Consider the following 21,631-nt stretch of genomic DNA (forward strand, 5'->3'; position numbering starts at 1 on the left):
GAGCTTTGTCCCACCACACAGGACCTCTGCAGCTCAGTCAGAGTGACCAACAGGTTCTTGGTCACCTCTCTTACCAAGGCCCTTCTATCCTGATTGCCCAGTTTGGGCGGGTGGCCAGCTCTTTGAAGAGTCCTGGTTGTACCATCCTTCTTCCATTTGAGAATCATGGAGGCCACTGTGCTCTTAGGAACAATTCAGTGCAGCAGAAATGTGTTTGTATCCTTCCCCAGATCTGTGCCTGTCAATAATCCTGTCTCTGATCTCTGCAGGCAGTTCTCTTTACCTCATGGCTTGGTTTTTGCTCTGATATGCACTGTCAGCTGTGTGGCCATCTGTAGAGAGGTGTGTGCCTTTCCAAATCATGTCCAATCAAAGTAATTTACCACAGGTGGACTTCAGTCAAGATGGAGAATTATCTCAGCAAACACCAAAAGAAATGAGAAGAACCTGAGCTAAATTTAAAATGTTTTTATGAGAATAAAAATTATTTTTATAGCATCAGGCTGAAACATAACAAAATTTTAAAAAAAAAAGTGAAGGACAACTGAATACTTTCTGAATGCATAACAGCCAACCTATAAAAAAAAACACCCAACAACACTGGGTGGAAACTCTAAGCCCATAAATACAGTTGATGGGTTGGCCAGACTTCAGACTTGGAGAGAATGTGTATGGGCTTGGGTAGTGCCAGGCTGGAAAGTTTGGGCCCAAAGAAGCTCTATCTAATAAATGAAATTCAAATTAAGTTTTGCCTGAGTAAGATACTTCTATCTGCCACTGCCACACTTAGCATGGAGGCAGTAGAAACTACAGTTTCCATGATAGTTATGGCAGATGCCCATAAACTGACAGTAGGATTGGTCTGTAGGTAAACTCTCTTTCTTACACAAACTGCACTTAACTTTTGAAATGGAAAGTTGTAAATTCAAAATATTTTTTAATTTGTGAATTTCAGTTTATATTAAGTATCTTGTGATTTTAGAGCTGTTAACTTCATATTTCATATTTTGAACTAAATCTCTGGCCAGATATAGGAATAACTCAGAGATTAAAATGTGTTACTTAGCTTCAAATACTTCTCTTCTTAGGAAGCTCAGTAAATGTATTAGGATGCTGTCAGGACAGCTGTTAACAGTCTTTATAGACATGTAAACGTATGGAGATGTTAAATACTTGTTCTGTCAGTACTCAGATGATTAGCTAACATCATGTAAACCAGATAAACTTCACTGATCTGTATCCCAAGGTCTAAGAGGAACCAAACCCCGATGTCGTCACAGTTGTTAACAAACTATTTTGATATGGAAATCCTTTTAATTTAAAAAACACCCCGGTGATGTGGAGATAGCAGCTTTAGCCTCTCTCTGACTCTGCTGTGTGGATATCAGGAAATAAATCAACATCAAAGGACACACAGTGAGCCGCTGTGATCAATCACATGTGTTGTGTGAGCCTTTCAGCTGTCTGAGAAATGTTGAAGTAATTAACCATCAGCAGTTCAAAGAGGAGTTGAGTGGCAGCAGCACACACACCTGAACCTAAAGACTGACTGACAGAGAGTGTGTGCTGCTGTGGGTTTTAACACCCACCTTTGTGAAAGCCCAATGCTCTATTTAAGGGCCAATCAACGAGTCGCTACTGTTTATTTCACTGCTGATCTTCCTAAGAACAACTTCACACGTCTTCAGGAAGAACACTTTTAAACTTATTAAACTGATACACAACCCTAATCATTTTCACCAGCCAACCTGAATAAACTCAGAATATTTCAATGATTATACCTGCAGATTAGACAATACTACATCCGGATATTAAAGGACTGTGTATGTCCTTTTTTAACCTAGGCCAAATTTGAATATTTTCGTTGAGCCTGAATCACTACATGATAGGCTACAGAATGTGTGGTGGTTTTTGCCCCCCTTTTTACCTTACCCATTTCACCCTTTTAACCCTTTTTTTTTACAACTTTCCACCATTTCCCAACCATTTTTGCACCTTTTTGCCTTTCGAGACCCATTGTTTTATCATTTTTTAGCAACTTTTTTTTAACCATTTTCCCACCCATTTTTGTTCCTTTATCTGCCTTTCTCTTACTCATTTTACCATCTTTTAACCAGTTTTTGCCACTTGTCACTATTTTATTGGCCATTTTATTGTCCATTTTTTTCCTTAGACAATTTTTGCCACTTTTTAACAACTTTTCGCATTTGCCCTCCAATTTCTTGTCAATTGTTTATCTTTCTTTACCCAATTTTCCACTTTAATTTAGTCACCTTTTAACCACTTTCCCCAATTGCCCGCCCATTGTTGCCCCCTTTTTGCCTTTTTTGACCCATTTTTGCTCTTTTTCTCCAATTATTTCATTATTTTTCCCTTAAAGTTATAACAGCACCCTCACATTATTCTCTGTCATTCTGACATTTGTGCACATCATGGCTTAGCTATAAATACTAAGATTACTTTCCAAATGTTTTAATCAATTTGCTCATGCACATTGTCAACATTAACAAAAAAAGTAGAATTTTGGTTTAAGAAAAGTGGTTTACATTTTAATTGGGGCTGTAGCCTACTGTACTACAGCAAAAATGAAGTTTCTTTTTGTTGCTTTCATGAGAGTGGTTGTTATTCAGGTAAAATATAAATTCTGGTTATTACAATGGACCATGATTTTCCTGACTTCATGGGTCCAACAGTTTTCTTAATTGTTCCACAATTTTTCCCCCTTTTCGTGAACCTTTGCCCATCTTTATTTCAGAGAGACCTTGGCTGCCTTAAATGCTCTTTTTATACCCAGTCATGTTACTGACTTGTTGCCAATTAGCCTAATTTGTTGCAAAATGCCCCTAAGACACTAAGACATTGTCCCAACTTTTTTGAAAATGGGGTTTTAAAATGGTTTTAAAATAGGATTATAACTAACTTTTGTCTTCAACATGACCATTTACCATGGGTCCCCTCTCAGGTAGCCTGTGGTAAGTCTACCTTGAATGGTGAAACATTATAGCTATTAATCAAACCTAATAAGCAGCATTGACTGAATGATGTTGTGGCTGATAAGGGACAAGAAGAAGGAGCCACTAGACAGTCAGGCTCCATGATTGACTTTTCTGACTTATACTGAAATTCTTTCATATAGAAACAATCATATCACAGTTTGAAGTAAGACTCCTAACTTTCCTAGATTTAAAAAATTTATAACTTTTGTGAATTTGGTGGATATGAGAATCTTAAAATCATCACTAGGTGGTTCTGATTTATGTTATTTAAGCCTGATTTCAACAGATCACTCAACCCATTGCAGACATAGAAGGGCATACGCGGCCAAACACCGCCTCTGTTTCTGCTTCATTGTTTGTTTTTAGTGTAAATTTCTACCAGAAGCATGGTGGATAAACCTATTAAATGGGATGTAGATGTAGCTTTGTAAAAAGAGACTGTGAGATACTCAGGCTTTGTTTAATCTTGCAGTGTGTGACTAAAACGTCTTTAGATGTGAAAGAGAGTCAGACCAAAGTCGTTTTAAAGTCTTATAAAGCACATGGTGGACGTTAGTCATGGTCAGAGGCTTTATTAGAGGTCATGCTTACTTAAAAAGCACCTAGTTTGAAACCCAAAGCTGCTTATGTTTTTGTTAAAATGTTTTTCTTTTTGTACGTTTCTAGCAGGAACATGATGTGCAATATCAATAGGCATACAGATGTAGCTGTTTGGGGTTATTTAGAAGGAGCAGTACAGTCTTGTTTACAAGAGGGTCCCAACACAAATCACACTGACAGCACACACATAAAGACAAAACATACCAGTGAGAGAGAATATTTCAACCACATGGTGGGCAAAATGGCCTGTACCAAGTGGGAGTGGATCCAAATGCAAAACAGCAAAAATAGTTAATGTGACATCCTGTTTAAATCAAAAGCATTCCATATAAAAGTTAGAATACAAATATTCTAATCAAGCTTACTAAATGAGGAGAATGCTCTGATATAAACAGGAAAGTCTGGGTGAGTCAACTGGAACTTAAACCTAAAAGCTTTTTGCCAGCTGTTTTCTTTACAGGAGAAACAAAAATTAATCTCAGTTCCTGGCATTATTATTTGGGAAAGAGGCACAAAGTATTGATGTTAATAACTAAGGTAAGCACTGCTTCATTTGTATTCAACCTTTCTGTAAGGCAGCCCATAAGGTTGGATAAAGGGAAACACTTTCTGGGGCTCAGCCACATGGGGGGGGGGGGGGGGGGTCCATGGGGGTGAAGGAAATTAAGGTCCATTGTAAAGTTGATCTTACATAACCATTCTATATTTAACCTGACTAATAACCAGTCTTATTAAAGAACTTAATAAGACTTTTTCAGAAAGTAAACCTATTTTCTTAAAAACAGAATTGCCTCTGTTTTGGTAATGTTAACAATGTGGATGAGCATGGGACAAAACTCCTGGAAAGTAATGTCAGACTTTATAGATAAACCATGATGTGCATAAATGTGCCAGAGAATTAGCTAAAAGGAACTGAAATAGCATTAAGGGGAAGATAATTATGTAATAGTGAGAAGAGGCAAAAATTGCTTAAAAGTGGCAAGAATTTCCCTAAAAAGTGATTAAACAGAGGCAAAAGTGGGTAAAAATTAAGAAAGGAAACAAGATCAAAATAACCAGAAAATAGTGAAAAGTAGTTAAAATGGCAAAGATTGGTTAAATGTGTCAATAATGGGTGGCTGAAGTAGTAAAAAGGCACTAAAAGGTAGCAAAAATATGTTCAAGGGGCAAAAAAAGGGCTGAATGTGGAAAAAATGGGTGGAAACAGTGATAAATAGGGTTAACAGTGGCACAATTAAGTAATTAGAACATCAGATCCCAACAGGTCTTGGGGAGAGCCTATTCACATAGTTTTAGGGGCCTAGCCAATTCCATGGGCCTGTTCATGTCATAGTCTTTAGCCCATTCTACAAAATCTAAAACCCTACCCTTTGAAAAAATGCATGGGTTAAAAGTGGCAACATGTGTTTTAAGTGGTGAAAATGTGTTAAAACAGCAAATTGGACTGCAGAGGCAAAAGGTATATGGAAAGTGGAGAAAACGAGTTAAGAGTGGCAGTAATGGGTAAAAAGAGGTTCAAATGGGTAACCAGGTAACAAAAATAGGTTTATATTGGCAATAAGAGGCACAACACATGGTGAAATGTGGTTAGAATTGACAAAAATGGGCAGAAAAAGTGGTGAGGCAGGATTGAAAAGTGGCAAAATGGGTAAACAGGGGCATAACAGGCGGAAGGTGGTGAAACCGTATTGAAAAGTGGCAACCATGGATTAAAAGAGGAAAAATGTGTTTAAAGTGGCCAAAAATTGGCCAGCAAAAGTGACATAGACTGTTATGTGGCAAAAATGTGTAAAAAGTGGGCAAAATAGTTTTAAAAAAGTGGCAAATATGAGTGGGAAAAGTGGTAAAAGGAGTTTAAAAAGTGGTACAAATAAATAATTTTAACATCATAACCCAAGTATTGCTTCACGCACGTTTAAGCTTCCCAATATGATTCTGATACCAAGGCGTACCAGTGTGAACTTTCTGGACTGACTGTGCAGACTAGCAAACTATTTTAGACCTAAATTTGACTCAGAACATGGCTCAACAAGTAGAGTTGTTAATGTACATCTCTGTGGCCCTGAAGTTGAAAAATATAAAGTTAAACCAAACGGTATTGGATCTGTGCATAAACTCGCATACTCACTGATACCAATACCTGCATTTAAAGAACTATCTTAAGTATTGCAGATACTGGTATTGGAATCGGAACAACCCTATCAACAACTTAGGGGAGCTTTACAAGCACTGGGTTGAGGCTGAAGTAAGTGGATCAAGAGCCACCACACAGACAGGACCAGGAAATGGTCTACCAGTGTTATGTTCCTAGTGAGGAGCCAATCCTGAGCCACAGTAGTCATCAACATCTCACCTGATCTAGGGAGGAAAAGAACTGGACTGTTATGGTCTCAGTGGTCTCAACATTTCATTTGCAAATCAAAGTCCCAGAGACTGGAAGAAGATCAGAGAGCCCAGAATCCAAGGAGCTTGAAGTCCAGTGTTTTCTGTTTTCATGGTCAGCCATGGTTTGGGGTGTCACTTCATCTGCTGCTGTTGATCTTTATCAAGTCCAGAGTCTGTGCAATGGAAATACAGATTTCCTTTTCACCTGCCCAAAGTGAAGCCAAAACTACCAGAAAATGGTTTACTGATCATGGTATTACTTTATACTGTGTCTGACTGGCCGGCCAACTGGTCTGACCTGAACCCCGTAGAGAACCTCTGGGGAGATGTGAAGAGGAGGATGAGAGACACCAGATTCAAGAATAAAGATGAACAGAAGGCTGCTATCAGAGCAACGTGGGCTTCATAACACCCCAGCAGGACCACAGACTGATATGCTCATTGCAACATCACATAGATGCAGATATTATGAAATGGAGCTCCAACCAAGTACTGAGTGCATGAATAAATTTTTGGACTGATGTTTAGTGATATTCTAATATTTTGAGATTGTGGATTTTTGAAACCCACTGATGCACACTTCTAAAGTATTTGAATGTGTATAAAAGAAGCTGAAAACCTGCAGCCATTCAATCTTTCTCCCTGAAACCCGACCCCAGACGTTACCACCCGACAGCGCCTCCCAAAGTGCTTCCCATGTTCTTGCACGTGTGTGGTTCAAACTCAGGGTCACATCAGAACTAATTCACCTCTTAAAGATCCAAGATACTGACAAATTTCATATCTGAGTCAGTCCTATTGTTCTGCTTGTTTCCCCTTCAAATTACTTCTGGTAATTTCCCTTTCCTCCTCTGCCGACTGAACGCTGATGACTTAATTGTTTTCTTACTGGTTTCAAACTGCCCGTCTCGATCTGCCCCTGGGAACCCGTCGTGTCTACCACCGGCCCGAGGGCAAGGAATCCGGTGACACAGCGTGCGAGTGTGTGAACGTCTAGAAAATAAATGTCTCCATGTGTGTGTTTTGAGTGTCAGAACATGAGTGGCAGGCGTGCTTAAGCCCACTTTGTAACGATGTGTGGGAAGCCAGCTGAGAAGGCTTCCTCCCTGTTTTCTCAACGCCAGCGATTACCAGCCGCGGAAATGCTAATGGCTGTTTTGATAACCACGGACAGGGGCTAAAGCATTTGTTTTACTATGTAATCCACGTCTGGCCTGCACAGCCCCGAGTCTGTTGATTTTAAATTATGAAGGGATATTGCTGCCTCTGCAAAAGGTACCCACGAATCACCCCAAACTCCCCTGCTCCCCTCAAAGTGCCGAGAGATTTGAATTAGCAGACTTCACCAGCAGCTTTGGCTTCTTGTTGTTGAGCTGATTTATGTTTGTGGTAATATTGTTACGGCACGCTGGGGGAGGGCTTCAGTCTGCATTATGTGCAGGGCTGTAAATGGAAAACATGCTGCGTGTTGTTCCTGGGCAGCTTCAGGGCAACCACTGCCATGCTAACGTGAATGCATTTGGAGGATAAAGGCTCATTTATGCTTCATGTCCACATGCATACAGACACGGATGGAGCTTTCTGTCTTTACTCTGCACTGATTTCATCCATATTCCTGTACATTTTCTTAAAGCTTAAAGATATGGACCAAACATTGAAACGACATCAGAAATCCTGGGGCAGCATTAAGCAGGGAATCCAACAATTCAAGTCAGATAAGCAAAACACAATGAAAGACCTGGAAAAGATTTAAGGTGAAACAAACAATGATCCTAATGAATGTCATTATTTGTGTCTTATAAACACTAAAGTGTCCAAAAGCACGTACATGTGAGCAGTTCTGCCTAAGTTATCTTCTATATAGTCTGTACAATTACTGTTTTTTTTCTTGTTTGTGGTCTGTTTTGAAGTGGTCCACTTTGGTGTTTAATGCCTTGTTAGGGCTCGAGCACCTACTGGTGCGAGAGCCCTATTGTTTTGGGGGCCTTAACCCTGACGAAGTCTCCATTTTTTTCGCTCATCTCATCAGTCCTGGTGAAAAATTTCATATTCAGGTGGTCCTAGACTTCTTCCTCAAAAAATGGCCCCACAAGGGTCCCAAAATCAACTAATCAGGAGCCCCGCCCTGAAGTTTGTCCAACATGCATGAAAAACGCTACACATATGTATCAAGACTAGACGAACGAAAAATCCTCTTGGGGCCATCCTCTTAAATGCACAGGAAATGATGTAATAGCCAATTTGTGCCCAATTTTGGCGATTTTTATCAAATTTACAGTACTCACATTTGAACAAACTGCTCCTAGGGGACTTGACCGATTGACTCCAGAGTGGTTTCTCCTGAAACTAGACAAGATGGACATCTCAACTTGTGCTCTGCAGGAGTTTTCACTGGGGGGCATGGCCATTATAAGGAGCCAAACTTTGACGAGTACTTTTTTCACCATTTTTTTCCAAAATGTCTGAGGTCTTCCATGGGCAAGAATCACATACTGACATTACTTGCAAAATATATATACAGCCTTGAAATTGTTCTCTCAAAATCCATGGTGGCTGAGGACTCAGTGTTTGTGTTGTTAGACACACAATAGCTCCACTCTTTAGGCTGGGATAGGTAGACTTGGTACCCCTAAGAAAGGGTGCCAAAAAATAAGACAATGCAGGTCCGTTTTTTTGGGACCCTTGTCAACTCTTGAGAAAAGAAACAAAAGTGTACTGTTATGCATTTCCACAGAGGGGTCTGGTTTAGTTTGGTATTTATTACAGCAATCATTGCATCCATTTACATAAATTCTGTGGATCACTACTGACGGCGTATGAGGAATTATCATATTTGGGGTAGATTTTACCATTACTCTTTTCAACTCTGTTCAACAGGGAAAGAGGGCACTAGAAAACAAGAAGTAGGGGTGAAAGTTAGAAATGAAACTGAGCCGCTGGGTCACGTTTTATGACAAAACTGAAGTAAACACCAAAAATGTGAAGAAGTTGTGTTTCTTATGTGGAGAAAGGCAGCCGGTCTCCTTTTTAATTAGACCAGAGGAGCGCTCCACACTGGAAACTCTCTCCCTAGCGGCTTGTATTTCCAAAACTCCATGGACCACCATTAAAAAAGCTGCTTGTTTTGAATGGTGTGATTCTGAGGATTCTGTGGTTGCGGTGTTTGCCAGCAGCAACAGACAGTGTAACTTTAATTGCAAACATTAATAAGCAAACATGTATTCAGCTCTGCACATTCTCCAAATTGGGAGCCATGGGTTTGTGTTACTGAGTGCAAACTTCTGCCTCACTGATGAGTGTGCAGCTTCCAGTCCTGAATATCTGTGTGTGAGTTTGTGTGAGTGTGCTCTCCATAATAAAACCAGGCTTAGTCCACTCTGGACCCCAGAGAGCATCTCAAGGGTCTGCACTCTCTTTAGCCCCTCACAGAGCAAAAAAAAAAAAAAAAAAAACTGCCCTCTCTTATGTTTGTACTCAGTCTTTCCAGATGTTCACATTTGAGATTAAACAGTTTCTTTTTTTTTGTTGATTTTCCACATGAACCCTTTCAGCTTAAAGGTGGTTGTGTAGCTTCATGTTTTTGTCTCCTAAATCATCAGAAACCTTAACTTCAAGAAGATGAAGCCATGATATCATCACTTCTTTTCTTTGAGTGAATCAAACATTAGGATATGACTTTTATTTAGCTGTGATTTCTGTGTAATATCTTGGAAATGCCGATGAAGCTGGCATCTACTCTGGAAAACAGGCTTTAATCCTAACCTCCAGCCTGACTTCTGTAATCAAGCTCAATGCTTGGATGAAAAGGCATTTCTATTAGCGTGCAAGATCAGAATCACAAATAGCTTTATTATCCAAGTTTGTGTATACATACACAGACCTTGTTTTTTTCATTGCTCTCAATGTACTTAAACAGTATGGGAAGAGTAGGGTAACTATTCTTCAGTCTGCTACAAGCTGAGCCCAATTTACTTTCAGTTTTTGCCAGGTACATTTGCACCCACAAGGAATTTGTTCTGGTGAAGGACACGGAGCATTTCTGTTTGAAGGCAAGCAGGTAAAACTGTATGTGTCAAACTACATTTTAGGTTAAAAATTTAGCACCCAGCATTACAGATGGAAAACCTGACTGCATTTAAGATATGTTCTGCTGTCACAGTTTCACAGTTAGCTGGTGTTGAATTACTTGGTGACATTTAGGAAGATACTCAGCAGGCTGAACTTCTGGAAATTAAAATTATTTCTTTACCACTTGCTGGTCAGGAATCTGTGGAAGCCCATCTCCACCAATTAAGAAAGAAAAAATGTGAAAGTAAGGCAATTCTTAGAAAAAAAAAACAAAAAAAACAAATCATGACTATGAGATCAAAGTCAAAAATATGAGATAAAAAAGTCAAAATTGTGAGATAAATGACATAACAATGAGATAAAAAGTAGAAATTATAAGATAAAAAGTCATAATTATGAAAAAAGTCCAAATTATGAGATAAAAAGACATAATAATGAAAAAAGTCACAATCATGATATGAAAAGACACATTTTTGAGTTAAAAAGTCGTAATTATGAGATCAAAAGTCAAAATTATGAGATAAGTTGAAATTGTGAGATAAAATGACATAATTATGAGATAAAAAGTTGAAATATGAGATAAAAAGTCAAAATGTTGCGTTATAAAGTCAATATCATGAGATTAAAAAGTCCAAATTTTGAGTTAAAAAGTCAAAATTATGAAATTAAAAGTTGGAATTATGAGATAAAATGTCAAAATTTTGAGTAAAAAAGTCAAAATTATGAGATAAAACGTTGAAATTTTGAGATGAAAAGTTGAAGTTTTAAGTTAAAAAGTCAAAATTATGAGTTAAAAAGCCAAAATTGTGAGATAAAAAGTTGAAATTATGAGATGAAAATTACGTGATATAAACTTATAATTACTACTTTTTAGCACGTAAGTTTGATTTTTTATCTCAGAATTATGACTTAGGATTTTATTTTTTTTAGTTGCCGAACTTTCACATTTTCCTTTTTAAACAGAGGAAATGGGCCTCCACAGTAATCTGCAAAGTCCCCTATGTTTTCTTTTATAATACTCGTATCATTGTACACACACCAGGTACAACTTGATAATACCGGGTTGGGCCTCCGTTGGCCTTCAGAACTGCCTTAATTCTTTGGAGCACTGTTTCAACAAGGTGTTGGAAACATTCCCCAGAGATTTTGGTCTATGTTGATGTGGGACCCATAGGAATGTGAAGCATGTTAATGGACACTTTTGTGCATTTAAATAGACTCAAGAAACACCCCCCTTTAATGTATTTTATTTTTCTATTAATTTGTATATTACGCAGCTCAGGTACAACCTGTAATATTCATGCACGAGAACACTGGTAGAGTTTAAGCAGGATAATCTATTGTAAAAGGGAGTAAAGTTTACACAGGCACTGTTTGGGTCAGCTAAATGGTCTTGCTGATGCATGCCTTGTTCAGTAGACTGAGATGCCTGCTGGTATGATGCCATGCTAAGATGATGTGATTGTTTTCTTGTATTTACTGGTGAGCAAAGTGATAAAAAGTGATGAAACTATGTTTAAACATAACAGAACAGATGTGTGATGAGAATGTGTGGAAACGACATCTATGAGTGCAAATAAGTCACGCTATGTCAAAGTTTGCAACTTATGTGATAGTCTTTGAAGTGCCGCACCTGACGTATTTTGCCCGTGAAGATGCCAGTAGTTTATCAGACTTTTCCTGCTTTAATATGTACTGTGTTAGTGTGCAGCATTATTTTCAGTGTGTGTGAATGACAATAGCTTTATTAGCCGCAAGGGTGAAGTGCACATGTTGTTCAGTAGACCGAGATGCCCTTTGGTATGATGCCTCGCTAAGCTGATGTGCTTGTGTTCTTGTATTCACAGAAGTAAAAGTTTATGAAACAAAGCCATGCACGCCTCGAAGTCCCTGTTTTGTCCAGTTGGCAACATAGGCATGATTGTATCACGCAGTTGCTGCAGTTTTGTCTGCTTGTCATGATGTGAAGCTCCAGTTCCACCACATCCCAAAGGTGCTCTCTTGGTTTGAGATCTTGTGGAGACTGTGGAAGCCATTGGAGTACAATGAACTCATTGTCATGTTTAAGAAACCAGAGTTAATCTGAGTGTTGTGACATGGTGCATCAACCATCAGAAGATGGGTACACTGTGTTCATTAAGGTATGGATATGGTCAGCAACAATATTAAGGCAGGCCGTGGCATTTAAACGATGCTCAGTTGGCCCAAAGTGTGCCAAGAAAATTTCCCCCACAACATTAGTCCACCACAAGACTGAACCACTGAAATAAGGCAGGATGGATTCCAGTCAGCTCCACTCAAGAAATGTGACAGGCATATTTTCAGCGCTGGCCTCTGCCAGAGTGCATCAATTGATGATGAGCGGATCAATTTAAACAGCTGGAAAAATGTGCAAAGCATCTGGTTAAGTTTAAAATACAACACAATGCCCTGACTCTTGATATTAAATCATCATTATATTAACATCCTGTATCACAACCAACAGGTCACCAGTCAGTCACTGGGTCACAGAGCTACTACGGTGCCTTTGACGAAGAAAAGTTAACTTTTGAGGTGGGAAACCACCAAATTATACTGAAAACCACCCAGACAAAACATAAACCTTTTAACTTCCTAATGTACTCACACACAGCAGCAACAAAAACTTGTGAATTCATGTTGACATAAATGGCAAATTAACCTCAGTAAGGCCGAATCATTTGTTGATTACATACTCTTCCTGGGTGACCTTGCAGCCTCTCATGGCCCACCTGCAGTACTTTGTACTGTCAGGGGCCCACCAGGGCCTATCCTTGTATCTGTGGCCTCCCATTTCAGTTAACATTTGGATATTGTCTGGTGTGTTGCCAGCTTAAGACACTTTGCTTAGAGATTGTTTTTGAAATCTTTCTCTTTCCATGTGATGCACTTGATTTCAGATCCTGCTTATGTTTTTTTTAATGGCTGATCTATAAAGGTTCATTTTTGTTTACTTTCTTGTATCTCTGTAATGACTGGTTTGATTTCTGTAAAAATTAGAGTGTTTTTCTTGATGAACAGTATACGATAGGTCCATTTGAACTTGCACTGAAATCTGCCCCATCTCATCTCTCCCATATAGCTTGGCTACTATCCCACAATCCTTTGTTTTACATTGTGCTTGTTCACACAACATTCCTGTACTCTTGCATCAGCTGATTCAAAGTTAGATCAAACTCTGATTTTTGCTCTTTGTGTACATGATTCAGTCCCATTTACTTCACCTTCAGGGAGTGATTTGGTCATTACATGGCGGTTGTTAAATGTCTCTAATGGTCTGCAGCGCGGAGCCGTGGCGAGTGCAGTCCCAGGCTCTTACAGGGGATCACTAATGATACGTCAGCCTGTGTGCTGAAAGGTTGCAGCGTTAACACGGCTCTGTGATGAGTGACAAAATGGAGTTAATGTGGCGTTCAGAGTACACGACTGGAGCATAAGTAAACATATGTACGCGCACGTGTGGGTGTTCGAGAGGCAGAAACAAAGAGGTGGAGAGAGAGTGAGGGGAGAGGGAGTAAAAGAAAGCAGAGAGAGTGATTAAAAGAAAACACAAACTTTACTCTTAAATATGCTCGTCTGTTTAGCTTCATTGAAAAAAAAGCACTAACGAGAAAGTATGTTAAAAAAAATCCTTCAACTTTTCAACATTACCTCATTTTATTGGAGGATGATGTAAAAAAAAGACATGGGACTATAAATTTACAGGTTATGGGGAGGTTGGTGGATTATTTAGAGATTGAGTGCATCTGCAATTTAATGAAAGAAATTAAGTTAATCAGGAATTAGATCTAAGCAGCTTGATTGCTGTAAAATCTGTGTTAACAAGCAGCTGGTGATTGCATCTCTCAGGGATCTATTTCTTTTCTCATTCTTGTATTTTAGTGTTTCTTTTTGTACATATTGTTTTTGTAGTTCTACTGATGTGACAGGTGTGTCTGAATTGCACAAATGTTTAAATGCTTATTATTTCAAATCACATACATTTTCACCCCCTTAGTTTATATAATTGCTTTATTTGCTGATGCAAATGTGGGTGGAATTTTCCTTTTTGTTGAACTGTCCCTTTAAATCAGACACCTAAAACAAAGCTAAGCTTTGATCCTGTCTCCTCACCATGTCTTGAACAAAAGCATTTTACTGATTCACAGAGATTTTCTGATTGTTTCATCAGAGATTACTCTGAGTACATGGTTTAGGACCCTTCAGTGAGCAGCTGACCAAATCTGTCATTACACCACATAAAGGTTTTCCTTACATCCCCCGTGAGCTCATCCTCAGATCATCACGTTGTAGAATTGTACGTCAACAATTGTTCTGCATTTCCATTTAAAAGCAGCCTCTCTTGCAGAGCAGCCTCATCAACGAGTGAGGGGGTGAATGCATGCAGCCCCCTGACTCTGTGATTGTATATGTGCAACAGTTTCTTCCCCCACCTCCTCCTCCTGACGGCACGGCCTCATTCAGGTGCAAATAGAGGTTGTGGCACGCAGCAAATTTACAGCCCGGCTTTACGGCCTCTTGTGGTTTTCTGCTTTCTGCCTGCGGCACTTTGGGTGGCTCAGGGAAACATCTGGAGGGGACAAAGGCCCAGAGGCGGCCGCTCCACCGCACACATGCCACTGACGCATGCAAATCAAACGCACCCACACACATACAATCACTGGACAGTTTTACGGTCACAGCAGCGAAGTGATGTAGACCCCATCAGTCACAGCACGGACAAAGAAGGGAAGAAAAAGTTTGACCACTAACAGGCAGTAACACACCAAACAGAGCGAATGAGACTAACAGATTTGATCTTGTAATCTCAGCCAGTTTGGCCAAAACAGGGCGGGACATTTACATCATTACTGCAGAGCAGCCATGCCTGACGCCTTATTTGTGCTCGGGCAACATCCATATTTTCAGCATTCAGACACTACGTCAGAACAGGAAGTGAGAGGAGGCTGTTTGAAATCTCTTTAGCATGTGTGAACGGTTTAGTAGAAGAAGAAGGTGAAGCTCAGGACACCTTTTGGCACAGTTAGTTTTGGCAGCTATTTTAAATTTATTCCCAGTCTTCTCAGGAAAACATTTATTAGATTTAGCCACATTTTAGTCATTTTCTATTCTTTATAAATTGGTCTAGTTGAACCATTTTTGTTATTACTTTTTCTCAAAAAATTCTCTCATCCGACTTCCCTCCATCCATCCTTTGTCTATACTGCTTGTTCTGTTCCAGGTCATGGGGTCATTTCAAATTAATCTGGGCAACACCTCAGAAATATAGGCAGTGTTTTTGGAAGGGCAAAAGCTCTCAGAATAAAAGGATTTGCTTTTCCAAGGGTGACTGGACGGACATTCTATCATAATAGGCCAATGAGAGATGAGAAACCTATGACGCAGAAGGAGTGGGCCGAATCTTAGGAGTAAAACAACGTAACAGAAGCTCATGTCGTGTCAGTCCAGGATTTTTCAGTGGAGCCAGTTGTTAAATTAACTCTAGCTGAAGAGTTTCATTTACCAACTGGCTTCAGGAGAAGACCAAAAACATTGTTTCCACAACTAAAAGCTTTCAGTGATGTTCTTTGATCTTCTCTAATAAACAATGTTGTCCAGTTCTGATTGAACTGTTGCTACAGCTAGAGCTACACTAAAATCTTCACCTTCCTTTGTGGGTTGCTGCCATACTAATTAAGGCTGATCTGCCACATAAGGAAATACAAGGAATATATATGTGTGAGTGTGTGGATGCGGTTGTGTGTGTGTGTGTACTGTATTGTTTTAATTGTATTTTATTTTAAACCATGGAGTAAATCCATCATTTAACTGAGAAAATACAAGAGCGTGGATTCTGCTTTTGTGTTTCACTATCGATTCTTAAATGAATATGGATTGAGTATAAAAATGATTTATTAATTTATTAATCAACTTAACTTGCGATGGTTTAGCTTTTTATTCCCAGAAATATTTTCCTGGTCTACATGTATAGCCTTACGTAGAACACCTGCCTCTAGCAATATGGTGGCAATGTTGACATATGCCAGCCAGTCCGACATTGCATGTTATATCTATGCTCAGTTATATGTGAATATGGATTACATGGGTTGATATTAAAAAGAAAAATAAATCTTATCTACAAGAGCTGGGGCAATGTTTACAGAAAAAAGTGTCGTAAACTTTTGGAGAAAAGGTGCAGACCTGCAGCCCACCTTTAGGTGCAATTACTAGTGTGGAAGTACACACATGGGCTATTTTTAGTAATCAATTCATTTATATATATTTAATAGAATCTTTGTGCTTTTTAGTTCAAAAACTTCTGTGTATTCTTCTACTTGTATTTCCTCATGTGGCGGCCTGCCTCCATTAATATGGCAACTACGCATGAAGAAAAACCAACGAAGAAGACGAACTACTTCCGGTATGAGAAGATGAGGTCCGTTGTCCAGGTACTCTTGGAGGTCCCATGGGCCATATGTGACCCTGAACCTCACTCACTGTGGCCTTTAGGCCGATTTCAAATATCAATAGGTTATGAACATGAAGAAAGCATGACTAAATCCGACATGAAGAATGTTAAACTGAGATGTAAATGCAACAAAATAAAGAGGTATAGTAGGCTAAATTCTAATTAAAGATATACATCTATTCCTTTCTTAAGTAAGTTATTTACTGACTGATAGTGAATGGGAATTTGTAACAATTTTTCCCTGGTAGTGAGACTAAATCAATGTGGCCTTTCTCAGTGGCCGATGTTGTCTCTACTTGACGTTAGCGTTGAAAACAGTTCATCTAATGATTCTGCTTATAACAAATGAAAATTAACATTCACATTAAAACCTTAGGAAAGCCCTACAGTTGCCCCTGGGCTGTCTGTTTTCTCCTCATGATATTTTATACAACTGCTGTGTAGAAGTGTTATTTCATACATTACCTCAAACATTTAGATCATTGTTTTTCTGACCATCTCAAGATTAAACAAAAGCAGTAGCCTCAATGTGCACCTCTAACAAACAATTTAACTTCCCATTAGAAGCTCTGCTGCACTCTTCTGATCCTAATATTCCAACAAAAGCAGTCCTGCTAAGTCTCAAAAGGCACTCATGATCCAAATCAGGTAAAGAATTTAATCCAAGCACTACATCCATAAAGATCAATGGATGCCTTAAAATCCACTGTTTTAATTCTTTCCAGCAGGGCTCTTTAAATATGTAACATTATACATACCAAGCAACTTTTCACAATAAAAGCAAATCCTTTTTTGGCTATTAATTCTATAATCTCTATGAATACTGAACCTACACTGAAAACATTCTAATGTTACCATCTGATCAATATTTCTAGCTATAATTAATTGCTACAAAGCATGGGGTGGCTTACCACAGTGAAGGAAGAGGATGACTGCCCTATAACAGTGGAGCATGTGTGGCTGACATGAATTGTGCTTGCCATCACTTCTTTCAAGTGGACTTTCAAGTTTCGTACGCTTCTGTTTGCTTGAGTTGAAGTGTACTCTGATCTTTACCCAGGTCTCTAATGTTAAATCACCTTATCACTGCTTTTTGGTTTTCCTGGACACAGAAATGAAGGTTATACTGCTGTCAGTAATTGTGCTGTTTGATTGTTGCAGCAGTTTTCATTCCCTGCAGCGTCTGAAAAGTCACAATGGGTCAAATCAGAGGAGAATTTTCCCTGCAGGGATTAATGACTCCATTTGAACTTTAATATCCAATGATTCATCAGTGACTGACCTGACATTTGAGGGACAATGACAGACACGATCCTATGAAATTATGCATTCATAAAAGACTGATGTATGGCAAAGGGCAGTGGACATGCCTTCTGTACTAGATGCTTCACTGTGAGTCACCATGAGTAGTCACATCAGTCACTGTCTCCATCACAACCTTAGCTCAGAGCAGTTTGTGAAAAAGTCATGAAAATAAAGTAAACTATGAACATTACATTCATTTTCATTTTGTAAATGACGGCACTGATTACATTTTAACTTACAAGACAGCAGCCATGACAAAGGTCAGATACATGCCACAGGGATCAAATAAATAGGACTTCAATCGCAGGAGTTTGGAGTTTAGTCCCATTAAAGGCTAAATTTACTTATTTTAACTGATGGAAGTGATGGCACTGTTTTAAATGGACTACAACTCAGTCTTTTATGGTGCTCCTTGTAACTCATTTCAGTTCGGTGTCATTTTATTGCTCAAATAATAACCATAATCAATATTTTCCATACACAGATGATACTGGGATGAGCTGCCCCAGTATGTGACCAACCACTCAACTAAAACAGTCAACCTTTTTTTTTTCCACAAAGTACAATCACTACATTTCTTTTTTGAGAGAGGAAAAAGAGAGAGGTCTGCAGGGCCTCTAGAAAAAAATCAATGATCTCCTTTCTGCACTCACTGAAGGTTTGATGAGTTTTAAATTTGACCCTTTTTAAATGAGGTAAACGAACATTGTTGAATAGGAATAACATCTTTAATAATTCCTTTTCGGCTGTCTTTTTAGACTTTATATTTTCAAAGAAGTCCCTACTTGACCCCAGTGAACGCAGCTGACGAGGTTGCAGGGGTTACTGATGAATGTAAAGCCTTTGTGAGGAGAAGTGCTCTCTGATAAAGTGCTGCTTTATTTCCTTTAGTCGTTAAAGCCACCTGGTGTGCTCTAAAGACATGAATGGGACACAACAGACATTCAGACATACACTAAATATATTCAGAGACATGTCATTATGATAACAAGGAGAAGCATTCAAAGAATGTTGCATTTAGCCACGAGTGTCTATATTGTGATGAACTTACCCTTTAATATAGACATTCTGATTAAAATGATATGTGATAATGGTAAGAGATTGATAATGAGAATAAAAGACAAACTTGGAAATAGTTTAAGCAAAACAGAATGTATTGTTCTTTAAAGATAACATGCAAAACCCTGTCTGTGAAGGGGTCAGATCTAATCTGATGGATAAATAGTGTTACTGACAATAGTGTGAGGAATAATATGAAAATCTCTTCTGCTATTTTTTTTTTTTTTTTTATCTACACTCAGTTGTGAATGCAGACTTCTAAATCAGTTCATAGCTATTGCCATTATTCTTAAATAATGCTGACTGGTCAGGTACATTTTCAGACCTGGCCCAATCGTTTCAGACTATAATGAGGGTTTGAAAGATGGATTTGCCTGATTATGGATGTAGATCTAACAAGTTTCTTTTGCTTTTAAGGTTGGTTATAATCAGGAAGATTTTCAAGTTTGTGAGTCAGGTAAGTTGGAATAAAACAACATAAACCCTATGCTTGGATTTGTTGTGTAACTCGGTTGCCCGATAAAGTTACATAATTTAGCAGAACCTCCCATAGTTGTGTTTTTTAATCTAGTTTTAATTATTTATAACTTTTTTTAACAACTCTGTGATGCTTTTTTTTAATAAGGGGATGGAAATTTAAAAAATACTAATAATAGACTGGAGAAATAATGATTTGTTGCAGCCCCAATGTCAGAAATATTCCAACAATTAAAGGCGCAATAAAAAAAAGACACTTAACATTTCTGCATACGAGTGACACTCTTACCATTACACACAGGTATGAAATCCATGTTTATATAAAAGAACTGATTAGAGCAGCCTCGGGAGATAGTAATGGTTTAATGCAGCATGTTAACATGATGTTATTCTCTTAGTCTGAAAACTCACTCATCAGTTTTGTGTTCTACATTATCACTGTGAGTTAAATCCCCTCTGGATCTTTAAAGATTCATCTTCTGGTATCTTGAATAAGCACGTTTTGTTTTACAAGAACCATTTCTCCTTGGGTACTTGTGAATTGAAATGAAAATAAAACAGGCTTTTTAAATGTGAACCACATTTAATATCGTCTTTCAATACCATTATGCTCAGACACACACGGGGGAGCAATTCAGAGGGAAACACACTCACAGACTCAGCACTCGGCCTCTAATCTGCTCTTAATTCAGTTCTGGCCTTGGGAGACTTTAACTCAATTACACTCTGCCCCCCTTCTCCTTCCCTCGTCTCCCTCCGCACACATACACCTTAATTGAGCTCTTCCTCCTTCACATACTTGAGCGGCATCAATCAGCATGATGTAGATTCTGCAGCTTTGCTCAGGAAGACAGTTCAGACACTCTGAAGTGGGACTGGTCACATGAAAAGAAGAATAACAGAGATAAGTTCTCTCTTTATGACCACAACACATTAATCAAACTGTAATTCTCATAATACGTTAGAAAACACTGCAGTACTGTACAACATTACTGCTCCATTAAAGGCTGGATGATCGTTTCAAATGGGATTCTGAGTATTAACCACTAGAAGAAATGTACATGTGGTTTCATAATCTGAAGTCTGGAAGGACAATATCATTGCACAGCACAAAGAGAGAATGCTGAAACAAATATGAACATTTGCAAATTGTAAAAGGTTGACATAAAAGTTATTTGTTAAATGTGAATCCTGCAATAGAGGTCTAGAACATCACGTTTATTCAAAAAAGCTGGGGCACTATGTAAAATGTGAAAAAAACAGGAGTCAGTGATTGTCAGATCTCTTGAAGCCCTATTTTATTCACAGTAGAACATAAACAACATGTCAGATGTTGAAATTGAGACATTTTACCATTTAATGAAATATATTATCTCATTTTTGATGGCAGCAACACATCTCAAAAAGTTGGGACAGGTCGTGTTTACCACTGTGTAGGATCCCCTCTTCTTTTAACAACAGTCTGTAAACGTCTGGGAAGTGAGGAGACCAGTTGTTGGAGTTTTGGGAGAGGAGTGTTGCCCTGTTCTTGTCTCATGTAGGATACTTGCTGCTCAACAATTCTATGTCTTCTTTGCTGGATTTTTCATTTTATGATGCTCCAAATGTTTTTTACTGGTGAAAGGTCTGGACTGAATGCAGGCCAGTTCAGCTCCCTGATTCTTCTACAGTGAAGCCATGCTTTTGTATGGATGTGGTATGTGGTTTAGCATCGTTTTGCTGAAATGGTCAAAGCCTTTCTTGACAGAAACATTGTCTGGATGGGAGCGTATGTTGCCCTTAAACCTCAATCTACTTTTAAGATGTACAAGCTGCCAATCCACAAGCACTAATGCAACCCCATACCATCAGAGATGCAGGCTTTTGAACTGTGTCCTGATTACAAGCTAGATGATCCCTCTCCTCTTCAGCAGCAGGACATGGTTACCATGGTTTTCAAAAAGAATTTCAAATTTTGATTTATCTGACCACAGAACAGTTTTCTGTTTTCTAAAACATCTGTATACTTTTCAGTAATGCTGTCAATCAATTACAAAATTAATGTAACTATAAGCTTTGGACAATCAGTTATGTTGTTTATTTCATAAAGATTGCATTACTGGTAGATTTAAAGAGAACATTCAACATTACAGTCAGAGAGGCCATGTTTTGAAATGGCACCACTTCTGTCTACTAGGTTTTGAAACAGGAGAAGTGGAGGCCACAGACAGAGTGTCCAATTACAAGTCATTCTAGGATGGTGTTAATTTGTTGAATATGGATTTTATCTATAAAA

This window comes from Cheilinus undulatus, linkage group 15, assembly GCF_018320785.1.
Source record: "Cheilinus undulatus linkage group 15, ASM1832078v1, whole genome shotgun sequence".
In the NCBI taxonomy this organism is placed as follows: domain Eukaryota; kingdom Metazoa; phylum Chordata; class Actinopteri; order Labriformes; family Labridae; genus Cheilinus; species Cheilinus undulatus.